Raw genomic sequence first — 22,659 nt, forward strand, 5'->3', positions numbered from 1 at the left:
CTTGAATCCCTGTTGATGTAGATATCCGTCAAGACGAGCATACCAAGCCCTAGGAGCTTGCTTGAGACCATATAGAGCCTTCTTTAATCTGCAGACGTAGTCTTCTTTGTTAGAAAGCAGAAAACCTTCGGGTTGTTCAATGTAAACTTCCTCCTCCAATTCACCATTTAGAAAAGCTAAATTAATATTCATTTGGTAGACCTTGATTTTTCTCGAGCAAGCATAAGCGAGAAGCATCCTGATAGCTTCCATTCTAGCAATGGGAGCAAATGTTTCTTCAAAATCAATTCCTTTAACCTGTGCATATCCTTTGTAGACTAATCTTGCCTTGTTCCTAGTGACATGTAATCCTTCAATTGTTTTGCTCCCCCCTGAACCTATAATGAAACTGCCATCTTGTTCAAACTACCTCCTTGTCAATCATAGACTTGGGCCATATACTGCTGCATAGACTCCTCTACAAACATTAAGGAGTCAACAAGCTAGATTGTTCAAAATAGTGAATCACCTAACCGGCCATCTTGACTTGAGTCATCATCTGAAGCAATTGCTAATTCCTCATGACCTTTTGCTTTTACATTTCCTGAAAGCATAACTGCTGAAAACTTGTTATCTGCTTTGTCTTCTTGTACCTGTTTCCTTTTCCAAACCTTCTTATTCTTGCAATCTCGAGCCATGTGCCCATAGTTATGACACTTGAAGCATTCAATGTTGTCCATAGGTGATTCCATCTTATATCTGCAACCGCGAGCACTATGGCCATAGTTATGGCAATTGAAACATTCAATGTTTGGCCCATCTACCACGTATTCTCTTCTGACAAAATCATCGTGGAACTTGTCTCGTGAACCTGCAAACTTGCTTCTAGGGTTTTGAAGATAATGATTGTACCTGTCAAAAACTTCACAATCCCTAGCCATATGTCCATAGTTAGAACATAAAAAGCAATAACCATTAAATAAATGTGCGTACCTAAATGGTTCATTCGGATGCGATGGTCCTTGATAGTTGTACTTGTCAATAACTTTACAATCCTTGGCCATATGTCCATAGTTAGTGCATGAAAAACAATAACCATTAAATAAACGAACATACTTGGAAGATTTTTCATTCTTCTTTGGAGGCAATGTTGTAGTTTGTTGTGGTCCTTTGTTCTTGATCTCTTGGGTCTTGTTCTTTGGAGTTGCAACATTCTTCTTTGGCTTTTCACTTTGATCAACTTCTTTCTTAGAATCATCCTGCGAAGATGTGGAGCTTGTACCTTCATCAACTGGAGCTTTACCATCTTTAATTGCCTTCATTTTTGCTTCTTCATCTGTCTTATCTTGTAAGTATTCTTTTTGCGATCCCTTGAGTTTGTTGATCTCATCATGGGTTGCAACAAGTTCTTCTTGCTTTTGAGCAAGATCTTCCTTTTTTTTTTGCCTCCTCAAACTATAGCTTGAGAAGAGTTGTCTTCTCTACTTCTCTGTTGAGAACCTGTATCTATTCCTTCTACTTCTCATTTTCAATCTTGAGCCTGCTTATTTCTACTGAAGATGTTTCTAATTCCTTTTGCTTTTGGTCAACATCGGATATGTATCTTTGGTCAGATTCCTACCCTTCAATTTCTGCTTCCTACATCTGTTGTGCGATCCTGCTAATCTCTGCAAACGCTGTGTCGAGTTCTTGTTGCTTATGTTGGACTTCTCTGTTGAGGTCTCGTGTCGATGTATTCTTGATTTCTTCCAATTGAGTTCTAAGACTGCTAATCATCTTCTAAGACTCTTCATTTTCTTTGATGAGTTCTTTTGTTGTCTTTAATTCTGCTTCCAAAAGTCTTGTCTTTTCTTTTTGACTTTTGAGTTCCTTTATCACCTTGATCACTTGATTTTGAACTCTGTTTTACTCATTTCTCCCATTTCTTCATCATAATAAGAAGGATCCGAATTTTCAATAACACCTTGACTTGATTCCTTTGTTGAATAGAGATTATGAATCTTTTCGCAAAGAGCTTTAGCTATTGAACACTGACCAACTTTTGTTTTCACAAAATTTGGCAAAACATTCAAGATTACATTCATGGCCTTTGAATTGTACCTTTTAGCTTCGTCAGTAGATGTGTCTCCAGAAACAATTTATTCCCATACTCCATGTGCCTGCAAATGTACTTCCATCATGGATTCCCATCTCCAGTAATTATTTGCATCAAAATCAGGGGTTGGTACATAATACTCACTTTCTTCAGATTTTGTTGTACCTGTACCTTCGTTTGAAATCCTTGTCACTTGCTTCTTTGACTTTCCCATCTCTATGCTCTGAAAACTAACTTCTAGCGGTGAAGTTGTCACTGAAGGAACCAAGCTCTGATACCAATTGTTGAAAATACTGAAAGGGGGGTGAATCAGTATTCCTTAGCAATTAGCACTTTTAAATCATTTTAGAGCATTAGTTAATCTTCAATTATTATTAATTTTTATGAAGTAATAACAGTAAATAAAAAACCACAGTAGGCACAATAATTTTAGGTGGAAAACTCCCTCCGGGTCAAAAGCCACCGAACGCTTTTCTAATAAATTCTTTAATCTTCAGCCTCAACTGAAATGAGAGCAACAAATTCCTAGAATTTTAAAAAAACATTCTTCTCCATCTCCCACTGGAAGGACGCCCCAACGCCCTGGTTTCTTTAGTAATCAATTGAATGGATGCCCCAACACCCTAGCGAGCCACAACTCGCCCTAGCACCACCCTACCACCCTGAAGTGTTCACAGGCCCCAACCTGTAGGCGACTTCATACACCTGCCTAGCACCTCCCTGCCACCCTATAATGACTGAAATAAGACAAGACTATGGATTCCCAAACCAAGGACAACAATCCACGATACAATAAGATGTAAAATGATTTTCGTGTACTTGACCAAATACCCAATCACTCTATGACCTGCAACCCAACCATGACATCATCCCAACAGAGACTCCTATACCTCCTAATAATGCCTTTTCGACCCTAGGTAGATTGACTCTTTTACAATAATGACTCTTCCAATGATGACACTTCTACAAATGACTCTTTTACAACTTTACAATGATGACTCTTGGCCTTGACACTTCTTCACAATATACGGATGGTTGGCATGTCTTCAAAGGATGTCCCGCTGCAATGCCTCCTTTGATTTGATACTTTTGCTCTTGAATTCTTGCTTGAAGTTGTACTTGAATCTCTTCTACCTGCATGCAAAATTTGGTCGGCAAAACCAATACCACAATACCAAAACAAAACAAAATACCCTTCAACTTACATCTGCCTGCAAAACACATGTAAGTGCATAATAATGAATAAATACAAATTAAAATTACAATGAGTACCTGAAGTGTGCTTGTCACTTTTGTTGTTGACTTGTTGCAACAGTAGACAAAGACTCCCACTCTTGATATAGGCCTGGACACTATGCAAGACTATATCCAAAACTAACCGAAAGATATATACAATAAAAACTGATGACAGACCCTAGACTTGTGATGGACCAAGTTCTAAGTACACCAATAGAGACCATTCTATCACTATGACAGGACAAGTAACATGAACTTACAACATCATATAGATTTAGCAGACTTTGTGTAACATCAAAAATATGTAGCATCAAATGTGTAGTATCAAGAATACGACATCTGAAATGTGGTATCAAAACTAACTGTGACATATAGAGACATAGAGATATAACCGAGACCCTGTATGTACTTACGTTGCCTTGCAAAAAAATATGTCAAAGATGATACTCATATTTCAAATGTAAACAATAATTATACATACCTTGTTGTAGGAGACTTACCCTTGACTGTTGATGTGTGGTCCTTACTGCAGTGATCCTTGAATGCATGCTTTTTCTTGCCTTCTAGGAGCTCGATATTGAATCTGTTGTATCTATGTAATTTCGGATCTCTAGGGTCTGAAATTTCATCTTGTGGTAGACCTCTGAGTCCTCTTTCCAACCCCGTAGGTTTAATCAAGATTGGATTCTTCAAGAAAGAGTTATGCCCAATCTCCCACGATGCCCTGATTATAGATTGGTTCAGTAGGGGGGACTTGTACGAAGTGCCACATGTCATTGTTGCGACCTTTGGCCCTGAAAATGCTACTCAACAAGCTACAGTATATCCTCTTTCTTTGACTATTTACAAAATTTGAATCGAATGCTCAGAGAGAAAGTTATGACAATTTTCCCAACGTCACCTGTTTGACATGGAATTTGGGAGCCTGCAAAAACCCTAACTTCCTCAGATCATATCTCCGAAAATATAGCAAACCAAGATCTGAAATTTGGTCACGAGGTTCATCAAGATTTTGGCTCAAATGGGTTTTAATTTCAGCTTCTGAAGCTTCACAGAAAAACGTTATAGCAAAAATGCCACGATGACCTGTTTGAAGCCACAAAATCCCTACTAGAGGAGGATATGAGGGTCATTATTTATATGAATGTCTTGAGTTGAGAGGGTCCTCAACAAGTGAATGTTGGAGGGATTTTAGGAGCAAAAAAACATTATTAATTATTGACTATTCAATCAACACATACAATTATGAGTGTCATGCCACAACCCTCTAGGGTTTTAGCCCACTAACTAGGGTTACTAACTTCAAATGCAAATAACTCTCAAACTGTAAAGAATTACTTAGCGTGCCATATATCAACGAAAACATCTCGATGAGTAGAATCCATCTAGAAGATCCTTGACTCCGAATAGAGTAAGTTGTCAACTCAAAATGCCCATGCAAGATCGAGGTTGCTCCTAGTGCTGCTTGGGTTGACATCAATGACAACCATTGATCAATAGAATGGACCCCTCAATGCCCGGATCCGAAACCAATCTCCGACTGCCATCAACAAATCATCCTAGATCACAATGCCACCCAGAACAAGCATCGATGTTCCATGGCTCACGTTGTACTATAGCTCGAGCTATAAATGTTGCTCCATTAACCGCATACCAACTCATCACCTCTCTCAAGTCCAACCCTTGGCATAGGCCAAGGTAAGTCCCACTATGTAGATGTAGGCTTGAAGGGCTAGAAAGTCATTGGCCTACCTCTCAAAGCTAATTGGAGTATGTAGTACTCCTCATGTCTACGAGCCCTGCTGCACTATGCTCTCGACTGAGAATATCGCGCCGCCAACAAGATACCAACTCATGATCTCCCTCCAATCCATCTTGTGGAAAAGATCGGATGCATGTGTTACGAGTCCATTGTGTTGCACCATGCTCAACTCATGCAGCTCAGCCCAACCAATCAATTAGATACATCAAGGAATCCCTACCTCTCTCCCTATAAGTGGGAAACCCATGTTGCACGCCCTATCTATGTACTCTTGGAGAGGGTTGTTGCCTAGAAACACTGCAGCTTTGCTAGCTGCTATTGCATCTACTTGCACTTCGTCAATGGGTATACCCAAAGATGGATGCACCACTGTCTCCAAAAGAGCTTCCCTCATCTAACCAGAAACTCCATGCTCCACCATTCCACTTGTCACCTGCCAAACTGTCCTGTCAGGTCCCAATGCCTCCCAACGACCCATGTCTGCAAATACTACCTCCCTAGTGGTTTTCTGCACATCTGCATGTTGCTAATCAATGGCTAGCCCCAAGGATGTCTGTTCATCCTCCTCCATCATGGTTCAACATGAGCCACTCGTTGGCTCTCCAAAGATGGCCCATCATGTGCACTGTGCTCCATTATGTGTTGCTCATACTGAATGGAAACAAGTTGGTTGTCATCAATCTCCTCTAACAAACATGGCTACATCTCTAAGTTGCTGTCAACAACTCTGCATGACTACTCATGCTCCTTAGAGGTGTCCTCATAAGAACCCATGGTCTCAACTATAGAAGAAAAATCCCCATCCTGAAAGTCAAAAGGAATCTCCTCCTAATCTCCCATTGTTGTCTCCTTGATGTCACCCAAGCATGAGTGGTTAGGTCCCCAAGGTTCTTTGCAGATGAAGCAAAGACCCTTCCTCCTTAGCTCATTCTCGTTGCATGATCCACAAAACCTGAGTAGATCCTCCCTGGTCAACTGTCTTCTAAAAAACCCAATGTTCTTCTTAACCAACCTTTCAGCTTGTTCATAAGCAATACGTGAGACTAGTTGTTCTCTCCTCCAAATGGTCAACAATCTAGTCCACAACTCCCTGCAAATGGCATCACAACCTCCCATACATGAAGACAAAATGGACTACATGTGTTATGACCGCGTCAGGATGATGTTTCCTAATGCTGAAGAAGCATTGGAACATTTGGAGAATTAGTTCATCACACTCCAAATCAAACATGATGTCATAAGATCTAACTAGGGCCATGACTTTTAGAATCTCAAGCTTTTTCCCAAATGTAGGACCCTCATTGTTATCCTAGTCTTGAAAGGTCTCTACTATCAGTCTGAAGACTTTCCTCATTATGCCATCACTGTAAGGAGGTATAGGTGCGGTCAGCATCATGATACTGCTGAGACAGGAGACAACTAGAAGTGCGACCCCTTCACAAAGGTACTCCAAGAACTTGTTTTGCATTAGGGCAAACATAGTTGGTTTTAGGCCCTGTTGTCGCACAGATTGTCACGACAATGCTCAGACCGGGGGTTGTCACCCTGATCCCCGATCTCTCCGTTTAAGCCTGTCTCCCGCGGCTAAGGGGGGTAGACCCTATAGGAAAATGGATGACCAACTGTGAATCAGTTGGGTTGGGAGACACGAAGAAACAAGCACTAAATTGATTTTGTTAAGTTTAATAGACCAGTGCCTTATGGAGTTAATGTTTAAATGATTACTTACTAAATGTTGCAGAAATGTAAACAATGTAAAGCAATCATTTATCATCAAATAACTCAAACAAAGATTAAATTTTATCAAATGCGAGAAAATGCTTAAATGATACTCCAGCAATTTAAAACTTCGAAAGATAAAGTGCTTTCAACAATCATGTAAGATGCTAGCCAAAGATTACATTCATATAGTTAATCTTCGAATGAACATTTAAGCATGTTAAAAATGATAAAACATTAATTCCCACGTCAAAATTTTAGCCTCAACAGAAAAGATAAAACGTGATAAATCCCTGAGCCAAGACTGAATCTGGCAAAAAATTTCCAAAATATTTTTATGTTTTTCAGATAAAGCAAAATTTTGAAACTAAATGAAACTTTTAAATCAAAAAATAAAAATAAAAAATATAAATGATATTAAATCTAAAATAAATTAAATCAAAACCTAAACCATAAGAAAACAATTTCTTTATGCTTTTTTAAAGTTTTATAATTTTTATGAATTTTTTATTGTTATATTTTTAAAACAAAACTTAAAGTTAAAATCTAAACTAAAACTAAAGTAAACAAAACTTGAAAATTTTAAAAAAAATCTAAAACTATCTAAACACTAAATTCTAAACTGCATAAAATCAAAAGTAAAAAACTAAGGACTAAAACTTTTTATGCTTTTTATAATTTTATAATTTTTTATGATTTTTAAATTTTAAATTCAAAATGAAACAAAAATGAAATCTAATCTAAAACTAACCTAATCTATAGAAACTAAAGCAACCCCTTTTTTATGTTTTTTTTATGATTTTTTATTATTTTTTTTTGGATTTATAAAAAAAAGGAACAAAACTAAAATTAAATGTATCTAAAGCTAAAACTAAAAGCTAAGTTAAGCAAGTTCAAAACTTAATAAAAAAAATAATTAAAAATTCGTAAAAGATTAAAAAAGGTTTCGATTTTCTTTTTTGTTTGATATGGTTAGGAGTTAGAGTAACAAAACAAACTAAACGTTGTATTTTTATTTTTTATTATATCAAAAATAAACTAAGGATCTAATCCTAAAGCGAAACTAAAACTTAAAATTAAAACCTAAAATGTATCTACGTTAAACTTTATGCAATAAAAAACCTAAAAATTGAATTTTCTGCCTACGCATATGTACAAAAAAGTGTTGCTTTGCCTGGCGTATGGTGTTTGCAGATCGATCGTGGAGAATTTGACGGCAGCAGACGCGTTTTGCAGATGGAGGCGTGGGAAATCGAACAGCAGGCAGCGTATTGGATTATGAGGAAAATACGCAGCTTCGAGCAGCAATGGAGTTTGCGTGAGGAAGAAATAAATCAGAAAAGTACATGAAGGGTTTCTAACAGTTAGACTTAGAAATTCGAACATGGTATCAAAGGGTGGTTGCAGATCATAGGAGAACTAAGGACATCAGCCGAGCAGAGCAGCAGCAGCAGAAAACAGTTGTCCCGAGTGACAGAAGTTGTTCCTAGCAAAGAAGCAGCAAGGAAGGGGTGATGCAGTGCCTGCGTCATCAAGATTGAGCCGGGAAGAGGATCAGTGCAGTGGAAGACGGGAGCATACTCGACCTACATAGTGCCTAGTCATCTTTCTCAGTCAGGAAGGATTGACACCCGTGGCCAGGAGGCACGAATTCTGTTGTTGTCGGGATTTCGCAGAGCCTAGAAGTTCTAACCTTCAGTTCATTGGGGCTTAGGAGGCTGTGGGTAAGTTGCAGAGTGAAGCTGGTGGGGTATTGTAGTCAGAATAGTACCTAACAGGGCAAGACCAAGGAGGAGGGAGTTGCTACCAAGGATTTCTAGCCAAGAATTCCAGATCAGCGGTGCAACTGCACTAAGAATCGAAGTGGGGGCATCTCGACATTGGCAGAGGGGTTTCCAGAGGGAAATTGAGGCTTAGAGGGAGTCGCACCGAGAACTTCCAGAAGGGAAGTAGAGGAGCAGCGAGATGGCAGTGAACGGGGTAAGAGACCAGGATAGACTGGACGGAGCCTCAAACTTCGTAGTCTGGAAGGCTAGATTCTTATTCGTTCTAGACAGGAACTGTCTCAAGAAATTTGCCTTGAGGAATAGCAATCCCAGTTGACCCGGCTAATAACGATAAGTACGAGGATGCAATGGCAAGGGCCAAGAGCATCATCCTTAACGGGGTCAACGACCATGTAATACCACACATAGCCGAGAAGAATACGGCAATGAGATGTAGGAGGCCCTAAAGAAGTTGTATCAGCATACTTTCGTGTAGAGGAAGATGCTACTAGAAAATCAGTTGTGGTCATACCAGATGCAGAAGGGAGAACATATCAACCCCTTCCTCGGTCGATTGAAGGAGATCCGAGATCAACTGACTTCCATAGGAGCCATGCCAGATCAAGAATTGATGGTGAGAACAGCCCTGAACGCAGTCTCAAAAGACTGGGAGGTGTTTGTCCAGAGCATACTAGGCAGGGCGACCCTTCCAGATTGGGAGGAAATGTGGTTGGCTCTTCGCCAAGAAGAGATCAGAAGGCTAAGCAAGGCAGGAAGCAGCGGCAAGGTGATCAGAAACAAGGAGGAAGAGGAGGATGTTCCCTAGCATCTGAGGGAAAGCAGGAGAAACGAAAGAAGAAGGACCTCTCCAAGGTCAAATGCTTCAACTGTGAGGAACTGGGTCACTATGCGAGCTAGTGTCTGAGGAAGAAGAGCCAGGGAGAGGCTTCAGAGGCCAAGGCTGCACCAGCAAGGGCAGAGAAGGAATTGGAGATGGATGATGATTGTGCCACAAGTGCTCACACGCCACTTGAGCGAAAGTGGGGAGACATCGAGCTATAGTCAGACCGACTACTGGCGATGAGGGGTAAGATCCTCGAGGTACCCAACCCCTTGGATTATACCTTTCTACGGGAGCCTCGAAGAGGAGTAGCAGGACTGCCGGATGTCAGTAGAGACAGATGCGGATGGAGCAACAGAGGGAGCTACAATGCACAGCGTGAGGCAGCAGTGCGAGATGCACAGAGTTGTTGCAGCAATGCAGAGGTCAGAGAGGGAGCACTTGTCAGTGACAAGGGAGCTTCAACATCGAGAGTGTTTCTAGCCTCACGGAGATGTCAGAGTTGGGAGATCAGTTACTTACTTCTCAATAGCTGAGTTGTAGTGCAGTAGTTAGCAGTGGCAGTACTATAGACAAAATGATGAGAGGGGTGCAATGTAGATGCAGCAGTGGCAGTCGCAGGGCCATGGGCAGCAGCACGGATGCAGAGGGAGTTGTCATAGAGATGCAGCAGTGGCAGGGCCATGGGTAGCAATACATGATGCAGCATTGCAGAGGATGTCGGGCAGCAGGCCTAGTATCAGCACAGGGACCGATGTCGGATGATCAGGGTGATGCTCAGTGAGGAGTATTACTAAAGCACAATCCTCGCTAAGAGGGAGTGTTGATTTGGGGTAGCATTGGATGTGCTCTAGCCTCTAAACTTGGTTGAGAGGCTAAGGCACATGAGATATCCAATACCCAAAAATGGTTTCGGCAGATTCTAAACAGTTTGAGAGATATCAAAATAATTAATATTTTTAATGGAGTCCATAAGTCTAAACTTAGGGAAAATAAAATATTAATGTGAATTAATATAAAACAGTGTTAGAAGGGTCCAAAAGTCATGGATCAGGCCAGAATTAATCTTAGTCGTTGATTAGGGACTTAATCTCTGTCGTTGATTTGTCAACGAGAAAATTAAAAGAGGAGGCTTGAGGGTCACTTGGAGAACACACTAAGTTGAACAAGATTTTGATTTTCTGAGGCAGGGTTTGCTGAGGAAGTTGAAAGAGTGATCAGAGTTGCAGCTGAGGGGCAGTGAATACAGAAGCAGAGAGGCAGAGATAGTACCAGGAGGATCAGCGTAGAAGCCGGGAGAGAGGGACGCAAAGCCAGCCAAAGGTTCACACAGAGCCAGCCAGGGCTCACGCAGAGGCAACCAGGAGCTGTGCAGTGCCTCAGAGAGCCAGCATGGGTGACGCAGAGGATCTAAGGGCTGACGCAATGCCTCCAAACACTGACGCAGGGCGAGCTAGGGTGACATTAGGCACACGATGGGCCAGCAAGGGCTGACGTAGTCCCTAAAGGCAGACGTTGGGGTTTTCGTGGGGCAAATTGAAGCTAGGAGCTGTCATAGTGTTCATCCAGGGATTCAGCCGGAACATCTGTCTCCAACTGAGAGGTACTACTGTCGAGATTATTCTCTGTTGGGTGAGCCGGTTTTGGCACCCAAATTGTATTCAGAAACTGCAAAATAATCAAACACTCAGATAGTTGCGCCGGTTTTCCCGCATTGGGTTTTTCCAGGGACATTGGTCCAAAAACAACAGTGTCACTTGTGTGCTTGTTTTGTTTCCTTCAGTTAATGATTTGTAATGTGTTGAGAATGTACTTGTATTTATTTTCAGTATTTACATGGTAAATAACTTGTTAATTAACCAGAACAAGTAGGCAAAAATAAATCAGAAAAGTACATGAAGGGTTTCTAACAATTAGACTTAGAAATTCCAACAACGGAATATAGGCGATCAGTCAAGGCCAAAGCCCCTCCAAGTTGAGAGGAAACCCCAAATGAATTCTTCTTCTTATAGAAACTTCAAGTGACGAATACCAAGACCAAGACCCTTGACATATCAACCTCTCCAAGACCAAGTCACAAGACCCTTCTTCACTACTTCTTCTTCCTGTCCAAGTCAACAACGGTCAAACTGTTTTCTAGCACTGCTAATTTCGGCCTTCTTCCACAGACCTGCAACTCTTGGCCTATCTATACCTCTGCAATTTCGCACGTGTGAGCAAATTGAGGAAGTTTTGAGATGCTTTCCTTCTTCGCTTGACTTGAAGTCTTCTCTTGGTGATCTCGGCTAGCAAGGGAGCTGGATTGGTGACCTTCTTGATGACTCCTTCAAGGAATGATATGATACTATTGCAGAAACCCTAGATTTTTTCACACGTGTTAGGAGAATAACCCAAAACAGTGCCAAAGTACTTCGGTTTTTGTTCCTCCTTTCTTCGCTTGATGATGAGCCCTTCTTCCAGTGGGCCAAGATGATTAGTTATCCTGTGGTGACCAATGGACAGGATGATTCGTTCTCCTGTGGTGAAGATGATTAGTTCTCCTATCGAGGCATCCTAACCATGCAATCTGGGACTCATGGAAATTACCTCGCATCTGATCTATGAGAAGGGAAATGGGGTTAGGGACCATAGTAGTACTATCGATGGATGCACCGTTATATCTATAATACTCCCTATGCTAGGATGACCTCCATTGATCTAGGATCAACGAAACTGATCTGGGATCAGTATGAGTGATTTGAGACACTCTCTTGTGATATTGATCTGGGATCAATAAAACTGACCTCGGGTCAGTAAGATGAAACTGACTTCGGGTCAGTAGAGAATGGTATGAGACATTCTCGATCAATTCTTCTTCTTCATGGTTCAGCAGAACTGAGCAGAGCTCAACAGAGTAGAACAGAACAACGCAGAGCAGAGCAGTGCAGGGCACTGATGGCATAGATAGTACAGTGAGACATATGGATCAGCGGATGGAGTTCTCCCTAGCTGAGAGGGAGTGTTAAAATTGGCAACTAGGGCCAAACTCCATGTGGGTCATCTTATTTATGGAAATTTTTCTTGGATCCCTCTCATCGAGAGGTGTAGGATTGATCTAAAGATCATCCTATTCCGATAAGTATTCATGGAGATATGAATTTATTAGTGTCATGGGACAATTCGTCAAGGTCGGCCAACGACCAAATAAACCCCACTTGTGCTCAACGTTTTAGTATAAATAAAAGGAGGACTTCAAATCATTTAACACTCATCTCTTGTGATCTCACTCTCCACTTGTTTTGGGTTTTTGGTGGAAGAGGAGGTCTAGAGGAGATGCCTTCTACACAGCCCAAAGAAGGGACATCTAGGAGAGCCCTAGCCGCAGACTTGTAGGAGATTTGGTCGCAGATCTAAGAGGCCCTAATCCATAGCTAAAGGGAGCCCTAATCCGCAGTAAAGGGGCCCTAATCCGCAGCAAAGGAAAGGCCCAAATCTGTAGCTAGAGGAAGCCCTACGCTGCCCTACCTAAGGGTGGTATGAAGATGCCCTAGCCGCAGCAAGAGAGGATCAAGAAGAGGATAGTTTTCTAGGTTGATTTGCGGACTGTCCGAGGACAGTTTGAAGGTTATCAAGACAAGTCCGAGTTGCTGTTCAAGGGCCGAGTTGCTAGGTAGTGAAGGTTGAAGAGCTAGAGGGACAAAGAGGTGAAGAAGAAGTTGTGTTTGGGCATGTGTAGGGACTGTCTCATGACAGTGCTAGGCCACATGCCTTAGCACACAGAAAGAGTTGCGTAGAGGGCTGTTAAGGTGGACTAGCCCCTCAGAAGGCTACATGGACAAAGAGGAGGCTTCACTAGGAATGCTGCAAATCTTTGACGGTTGGTTTGTGGATTGTCATAAGGGTTTAGGGCTGCAACATGTGCCCTAACCAAGGCTGTCACAAACGCAGAAGCAAACATCAGTTCAACAGTGTTTTGCAAGGGTGTTGGATCCTAGTTTAGGATCAATACTATAGTTGGTTGTTGTCCTGAAAGGTCACCTAACTCTTGTTGATGTAGGTGATAGCAGGGCCATGTTTGGCTATGATATGTTGGACATATTAAGGGACAGAAGCAGTATGTACAGCAGCATATATAGGTACAACTGTTGCAGTGGAAGCAGTATGTACTATGTACAGCAGCATGTATAGGTACAACTATTGTAGTGGAAGCAGTATGTACAGCAGCATGTATAGGTACCACTGTTGCAGTGGAAGCAGTATGTACAGTAGCATGTATAGGTGGAACTGTTGCATAGTGGAGGCAGTATGTACAGCAACATGCATGGGTACAACAGTGAGTGGTGCAACATAGTGCACCGTGATGGGTACAACCATGACTAGTTGCATTTCCGTGACAAGAGCAGCTCAGTGAATGGGTGCAGCATGATGACGAGATGAAGCACGATGGAGAATCAATTGAAGCAGCTTGTATTCAATTGATCTCATGTATCATCTTCTTAGAGATGATCTATGCTCTTATCTAGATAAGTCAAAGTATTGACTTTTGTTGTAAATGTACTACCTCTCTCTCTCTCTCTCTCTCTCTCTCTCTCTCTCTCTCTGCTGAACTATTGAAGAACATATAAGAAGAATTGATCAAGGGTTTCCCCACATTGGGGTTTGTCCTGGCTAGCGCCACATCTTGTGTCCTCTTGTCTTGGCTTGTCTTCTGCGATTTATGTTTATGTTCTATCTGCAGTTTACTTCAACGCTGATGTGATTGCTAATCTGAAAAAGATATTGAGCTAACTATGAAAATTGAAATAAATTGCTCTAAGCATAGAACATACCTAAACTTAACATGGTATCAAAGTTGAGGTGAAGACAATGCCCAAGCAAGAGTGAAAGAGCAATCACCAAAGACAGTTAGAAAAGGACAAAAGGATCAATGGGTTCCTCATCCCTCTTCAAATTCACCGAGGGTGAAATCGAAGCAGAGAATATTATCAGAATGGTGCAACGGAATATGGCCTACCTAAAGATCACTTCATCGGGAAGACCAGATCTCAAGGTGGAAGGAAAGGCAGATAACTAGTTCGACCATTATGCGAAGGAGTGTCTGAATGGCAGGGACACATCACTTGATGATGATAACAATCATTCTAGGGACATCTTCAATGGTTAGAGGAATGACAGGTAATGCAAGTCATCAAGGAAACAGTCGACTCTTCAAAGAAAGAAAAGAACCCCAGGTATGAAGAATCAAATGTTGTTTCTGATAAGATAAAGAAGCGTTATCTTGTATTGGCCCTCTCCTTCAAATTCTTTGGGAATCTGGCTTATCGATTATAGTGCTTCAAGGCACTTCATCAGATAGAAGGGTGCTCTCTCTAATTTGATAGAGATGGAAACAATAGTGGGATTATACTTGGAGTTGATGCCACCTATCTCGGAAAGGGTGTAGGGAATGTTCCCCCTCAATTGAATGAGGGTAACTCGATTCATTTACAGAATCTCTTTTATGTGCCTGATCACAATAAGAACCTAGTGTCCATTTCGGCAATGGAAGTCAAAAGTTACAGGGTGGCATTCATCGATGGAAAGGTACATGTTTGAAAATGAAATTTTCAAAGATGCTTTTACTCATGGGTTTAGGGTTGGCAATTTGTGTCAAGTTGCAAGATGGTCCATTGGGGATCATGACATCTCATCTATAAGACCTGAGATCTACTTTTTGATGCCCTAATCGATGTGAGTTAGATGGTGACTCGTATACCTGAATTCAAGAAGAGCATGAAGGTACATGTCTGAGATGTATCGAAGGAAAATCTTACAAGGGGACCATTCCCCTCATGTAGCAGGTCCACAGGTTTGGAACAACCCGAGGGGTTTGAGATTCATGATTGGGAATCTCATGTATACAGGTGGAAGAAAGCCCTCTATGGCTTGAAGTAAACACCCCGGGCCTGATATGAGAGGATTGATAGCTGTCTGATGAAGCTGAGATTCACTAAAAGTGAAGCCGATCCAAACCATTGTTTGAAGGTTGTGGATGATAGACCTCTCATACCGGCACCTTCTGAGAAACGACCTATTTCTGACAGGTGCAGACCCTCTCACTTGCAGAAGTAAGAGGGAATTGGATTCCAGACATGGAATGGTAAACTGCAAGGCCGTGACTACCTCAAGGATCTTAACTTTCAAAAGTTATATGGCGGTGATGCCAGACCAGATTTGGGAAATGCTTCTAAGTTTCATAAACTCATCTGCATTGATCTTCTTGGTGAACTTCCATCTGTATATATGCTTTGCAGCTAGCATGGTGAGCTCATATTTGGTTGAGCCTCACTAAATTGGTGCCAAGAATCTTCTGAGATATCTTCACGGCACAATCTCTCATGGATTGAGATACACTGCCAGAAATATGAAGCTGCATGATTATTCGAATGCTTACTAGGCAGGCAGTGTGGAGGATCACTAGAGCACTTCTCAGTATTGGTTCTCTCTGGATTCTACTTCAATATCATGGATGAGCAGGAAGCAGAAGTCGATTGCTATAAGCACCACCGAGACCGAATACATAGCTACGAGTATGATCTCGTGTGAAGCTGCCTAGTTGTGGAAGCTCATCAGTGAGTTGTTTGTACACATGAGGAATACCACTGTGATTCTTTATGACAACTAGGGGGGATTCGATTATTGAGGAATTCCGTATTTGATGATTGCTCCAGCAGATAGACATCAGATACTACCTTATCTGGGATATGGTAAGTCAATGAGCGAGGAGGTTCCATCGCATTGAGACTGATGTATAGGTCGCAGACACTTTGTCAAAGCCCTGGGTAAAGGTCAAATCTGTGACTTACCCGAACAACTTGGAGTCATTGGGAGACCTTCGTATAAGGGTCCTACATGTTGCATGCACTGACCTCTAGAAGCTCTGGGGGGCTTGGGGTACTTACTGGAGCAACATACGACCACAGGGCGACTCACTCTCCCCTGGTGGTGCGCTATGTACAAGGTGACAGGTTCAACCTTTCCTTTTGATACCTCTTGGCGACTATGGAACAGAATGATTAGTTCTCCTGTGGGCCGAGATGATTAGTTCTCCCGTGGCAACTACGGAACAAGATGATTAGCTCTCCTGTGGGTCGGGATGATTAGTTCTCCTGTGGGCCAAGATGATTAGTTCTCTTGTGGCGACCAATGGACAGGATGATTCATTCTCTTGTGGACAGAATGATTAGTTCTCCTATCGAGGCATCCTACCCATGCAGTCTGGGACTCGTGAAAAGTACCTCGCATCTTATCAATGAGCAGGGAAATGGGTTTAGGGACCATAGTAGTACTATCGATGAACACATCGTTGTATCTATCGTACTCCCTATGCTAGGATGACCTCCATTGATCTAGGATCAACAAAATTGATCTGGAATCAGTATGAGTGGTTTGAGACACTCTCTTGTGATATTGATCTGGGATCAATAAAATTGACCTCGGGTCAGTAAGATGAAATTGACTTCGGGTTAGTAGAGAATGGTATGAGACATTCTCGATCAATTCTTCTTCTTCATGGTTCAGCGGAGCAAAGCAGAACTGTGCAGAGCTCGACAAAGCAGCGCAAAGCAGAGCAGTGAAAGGCACTGATGGTAGAGATAGTACAGTCGGACATATGCATCAGCGGATGGAGTTCTCCCTAGTTGAGAGGGAGTGTTAAAATTGGCAACTAGGGCCAAACTCCATCTGGGTCATCTTATTTATGGCAGTTGATATTTTTCTTGGATCCCTCTCATCGAGAGGTGTAGGATTGATCTAAAGATCATCCGATTCCGATAAGTATTCATGGAGATATGAATTTATTAGTGTTATGGGACAATTCGTCAAGGTCGACGAACAACCAAATAAACCCCACTTGTGCTCAACGTTTTAGTATAAATAAAGGAGGACTTCAAATCATTTAACACTCATCTCTTGTGATCTCACCCTCCATTTGTTTTGGGTTTTTGGTGGAAGAGGAGGTCTAGAGGAGATGCCTTCTACGCAGCCCAAAGAAGGGTCATCTAGGAGAGCCCTAGCCGCAGACTTGTAGGAGATTTGGCCACAGATCTAAGAGGCCCTAATCCACAGCTAAAGGGAGCCCTAATCCACAGTAGAGGGAGCCCTAATCCACAACAAAGGGAAGGCCCTAATCCGTAGCTAGAGGAAGCCCTACGCTGCCCTACCTAAGGGTGGTATGAAGATGCCCTAGCCGCAGCAAGAGAGGATCAAGAAGAGGACAGTTTGCTGGGTTGATTTGTGGACTGTCCTAGGACTGTTTGAGGGCTATCAAGACAAGTCCGAGTTGTTGTTCAAGGGCCGAGTTGCTGGGTAGTGAAGGCCAAAGAGCTAGAGGGACAAAATGCTGAAGAAGAAGGTGTGTTTGGGCATGCGTAGGGACTGTCTCATGACAATGCTAGGCCACAGGCCTTAGCACACAGAAAGAGCTGCGTAGAGGGTTGTTAAGGTGGACTAGCCCCTCAGAAGGCAGCGTGGACAAAGAGGAGGCTTCACTAGGAATGCTGCAAACCTTTGAGGGTTGGTTTGTGGACTGTCATAAGGGTTTAGGGCTGCAGCACGTGCCCTAACCAAGGCTGTCACAAATGCAGAAGCAAACATCAATTCAACAATGTTTTGCAGGGGTGTTGGATCCTAGTTTAGGATCAATACTACAATTGGTTGTTGTCCTGAAAGGTCACCTAGCTGCTGTTTTTGTAGGTGACAGCAGGGCCATGTTTGGGTATGATATGCTGGACATATTATGGGACAGAAGCAGTATGTACAGCAGCATGTATAGGTACAACTGTTGCAGTGGAAGCAGTATGTACAGCAGCATGTATAGGTACAACTTTTGCATAGTGGAGGCAGTATGTACAGCAGCATGTATGGGCACAACTGTGAGTGGTGCAGAATAGTGCACCATGATGAGTACAACCATGACTGGTTGCATTTCTGTGACAAGAGCAGCTTAGTGAATGGGTGCAGCATGATGACGAGATGCAGCACGATAGAGAATCAGTTGAAGCAGCTTGTTTTCAACTGATTTCATGTATTATCTTCTTAGAGATGATCTATGCTCTTATCTAGATAAGTCAAAGTATTGACTTTTGTTGTAAATGTACTATCTCTCTCTCTCTCTCTCTCTCTCTCTCTCTCTCTCTCTCTGCTGAACTATTGAAGAACATATAAGAAGAATTGATCAAGGGTTTCCCCACATTGAGGTTTGTCCCTGGCTAGCGCTACATCTTGTGTCCTCTTGTCTTGGCTTGTCTTCTGCGATTTATGTTTATGTTCTATCTACAGTTTACTTTAAAGCTGATGTGATTGCTAATCTAGATAAGATATTGAGCTAACTATGAAAATTGTAATAAATTGCTCTAAGCATAGAACATACCTTAACTTAACAGATATCCTTAGTCGATCTATAATAAAACAGCAAAAACAGAAGATTTAGGTAAGCAATTATACATATGACGTTATTGAATTGAGACTTCTGTGATCCATATCAAATTTTTGAAGAATTCTTCGGCGAAAATCACATGGAGAAATTTTTGTCGACGCGTTTCGAACCAACCAGTGTGGTTCATCGTCAGGACAAGTTGAATGAGCAGATCTGGCTATGCACTTTAAATAGATAGGGCAGAATATCCACTGACTCAGATTTCAGCTAAAAAGACAACAGCTAGATTTGACCTGATAACGACTAGTTTGACCATGATAAGGGGTATTATATTAATTTATATTATTTATTTATTTTATTTATATAAAAGAAATTTCAGTTATTAATATAGAATAAATTAATATAATAAGTAAATCATTAAATCAATTAATTACAAATCAATTAATTTTAAATATATTAATAAACCTAAATTAATTTAAAAATTGTTAGAAATGCATACTAGAATAGGTAAAATTAGTAAATCATTAAATAAATAAATAATTTCAAATATATTAATTAACAAGAATAAGAATAAAATTAATTTTGAACTGTTAAATAAAAATATTAGTTACCTATAACGGCTAGTTTGACCATGATAAGGGGTATTTATTTATTTATTTATTTATTTATTTATATTCGGTTATTAATATAGAATAAATTAATATAATATAATAAGTAAAACATAAAATAAATTAATTTCAAATGTATTAATATATTAATAAAGTAAAATTAATAATAATAATAATAATAACATAAATAATTTCAAATATATTAATTAATAAAATTAATTTCCCCGGATGTGGGTGATAGTGAGGATGGGACGGGAGTTTAATGCCGCCCACATGTCTGCCATGCGCCATCACATGGCAGGCGACGGGGCTCAAGCCTGTATATGCGTGAGAGGAAGCTGGTTTAAGGTCATTCATCAAAGCAGAGTTAATGCCCTGCACGGCTATTTGGCTCGCTTGGAGGTTGCAGTTATGGCGGAAGTGTTCCAAGGAGAGGTCGCTGCGATTAAAAACCATGTCACTGTGTTGGGTCAGGGTATGTATCTGGTTTTTCCTTCAAGCAGATATATCCTACCTCAGATGCTCTGGGTCATTACGCTGTCTGTCTGGGTTATTCCGCTGTCTGTTCGCATTCCGCACAGGAACGAGTTGTATCCCACTCGGGAGCTGGGTCTCATCCCTTCGGTCCCTGCAAGGATGGTAAGGCCTCGACAGCGCATGCTGAGCCATCGAGGCACCTCCAGGGGAGGAATTTCACGCAGTCCCGTTGCTGATATGTCTGCCCACTGCTGTCATTGCCATGGCATTCGCTCTACTGGAGCTAACCCCTTCAATCTAGTCAGTTCATGGACGCCGGTGCTTCGAACTCAGCTTCCTTGCCCGCCTTTGGCTCTGCTATTTTTAACTTCAGCAGTTCTATGAACAGCCCCAGATCAGTGCGCATGTTTCGATTCTGTTCATTAAAACTTCCCAAGAAGACAATGACTCTCTGGACAATCGTGGGCAGGTGCAAGCTGATAGCCCGAAGAAAGATACAAAGGACCCTGCTACAGACATGGAGAAAGAAACAAAGGATCCTGCTACAGACCTGGAGAATGTCTCGAAAAGCCTTTTGGATCAGAAAACGAGGCAAGTGAAACAGAAGACATCCATATGGACACTGCTCCCACTGCTGCGGAGAGGGAGGCTTACCGATGGTGCCGGGTAGTGGAGGAGCAACTGGAGGATTAGAGACGCTCTCGCTCAAGGTCTACATGGCTCTTCTGTCTGGTCTTTTGGTTTCTATTGCTGTCTGTGTTAGCTTAGTTTCGTCATGTATGCATTTTGTATGTGTTCAAGAACCTTTGTTAATGGTCTGGGTTATGTCTGTCTCCCCTGCGCGGGATCATTTTGGTTTTTGGTTGAGGCCCCTGCGTGGGCTAGCTCTTTTGAATGGTCTAGTTCTTTGGACCTTGCAGTCTTAGTTGTTCCAGGTTGACACCTCAGGTGCCTGGTTCTTTCTGTTTTGATCTGATGTAAATTTTTGACTTCTGTATATAATATATTAGTATAGTTTTACCGAGAAAAAAAAAATTAATAAAATTAATTTTAAATTGTTAGATAAAAATATTAGTTAGTAATATAAATATTCGTCAAAAAAAAAAAAAATTTAGAGAACTCAAGGGAAAAAATTAATTCAAGGTCTATTTAATGGTAAAAAAAAAAAAATAAAAAAAAAAAAAAAAAAATATATATATATATATATATATATATATAAAATAAAAATAGTATATTAAAATAGATTAATTTTAAAATTCACTTTATGTATTATTAATTTTACCATATTAAAATTAATTAATAGTTTAAATTAATTAATTAAAATAGATTTAAATTAATTTTTGTAGATAAGTTTAAATTAATAGTCAAAAAGCTTTTACATATAAATTAAAAATAAAAATAAATAAATAAATAATAATAATAATAAATAAATAAATTACCATATAAAAATTAATATATCGATGAAATAATTTAATATATTTGAAATTATTTATATATTTAATGATATACTAATTTTACCTGTATACATTTATAACAATTTTTAAATTAATTTAGGTTTATTAATATATTTAAAATTAATTGATTTGTAATTAATTTATTTTATGATTTACTTATTATATTAATTTATTCTATATTAATAACTGAAATTTCTTTTATATAAATAATATAAATTAATATAATACCCCTTATCATGGTCAAACTAGCCGTTATCAGGTCAAATCTAGCTGTTGTCTTTTTAGCTGAAATCTGAGTCAGTGGATATTCTGCCCTATCTATTTAAAGCGCATAGCCAGATATGCTCATTCAACTTGCCCTGACGATGAACCACACTGGTTGGTTCAAAACGCGTCGACAAAAATTTCTCCATGTGATTTTCGCCGAAGAATTCTTCAAAAATTACATATGACGTTCTTTGGCAAATCTAAGATTAGATGAAAACAATATTTGTAACGATAAAAGCAGATTTTCTTCCAGCACAACTGAAGTAGGTTTTGTACTTGACTGCAGTCCTGCCTCTTTTAAATATAGCATTGACCCTCAAAATTCACAGGAAACTGTATCCTGAAATAAAATTTTACTCTAGCTTTATTCATCTGCATGGTTTTAAGAAGCTAATGGTGGATTCACTGAGCTATAACATCACAACATCAGTGTACTCTGCCACATCAAATTTTGAAAAGCTTTATTGATTGCATATAAAGAGGCACAAAATCTGGTTTATTACTTATCATATGCTCAAATGATAGCTGCAAGCTACAACCACTCACTGTACTCCACAATTTTGATTATTTAGCAACATATTCCATATCAGAATGAAAAGGACTACAAACTGGTCAAAAACAGGAGCTTCATATTCCCATGCAGAACAATAAAGCAAGTCTAACTTCTAATAGATCAGTACATATGCAAATTATGCTAGTAAAACAATAGATGATTTCTAACCTGTATATAGCAATCAAGGCTTCTGGAGCCATTCCAGCAAGTGACCCAGCTATATATGGACCATACTTGACATTTGTTGCAACAACACCATAATTGAAAATTGGGTAAGGAAATGGTGAGACCCTTATAAGAGTGATTGTCTGAAATTGACGGAACCAACTTCCTTCTCCTACTAATCTTATCACAGCAGCTCTTTTGGGCCATCTTTTCAGCCACGTCTGAATTGGAAAATAGTAGAATGTCAATACTAGCTTTTCACGAAAACATCTGACCTGAAACATTATATACCATGTACACTTAATTCACAAGAGGAGATATAAATATTGGTTGGAAAACATAC

The 22,659-nt window shown here is 40.5% G+C and overlaps 1 pseudogene across 1 annotated transcript in view; it reads right to left on the bottom strand.

Annotated features, from left to right (window-relative positions):
- The window catches only part of LOC149248268 (uncharacterized), a 234,804-nt pseudogene that overhangs the window by 120,984 nt on the left and 91,161 nt on the right, over nucleotides 1-22,659 (bottom strand). Inside the window, exon 4 of the transcript XR_016266661.1 lies at nucleotides 22,320-22,537. The product of XR_016266661.1 is annotated as an uncharacterized LOC149248268 (transcript). The remainder of the gene's footprint in view (nucleotides 1-22,319; nucleotides 22,538-22,659) is intronic.

This window comes from Pinus tabuliformis, chromosome 7, assembly GCF_031772625.1.
Source record: "Pinus tabuliformis cultivar Carrire ecotype Pingquan chromosome 7, CPIR1, whole genome shotgun sequence".
NCBI lineage: Eukaryota > Viridiplantae > Streptophyta > Pinopsida > Pinales > Pinaceae > Pinus > Pinus tabuliformis.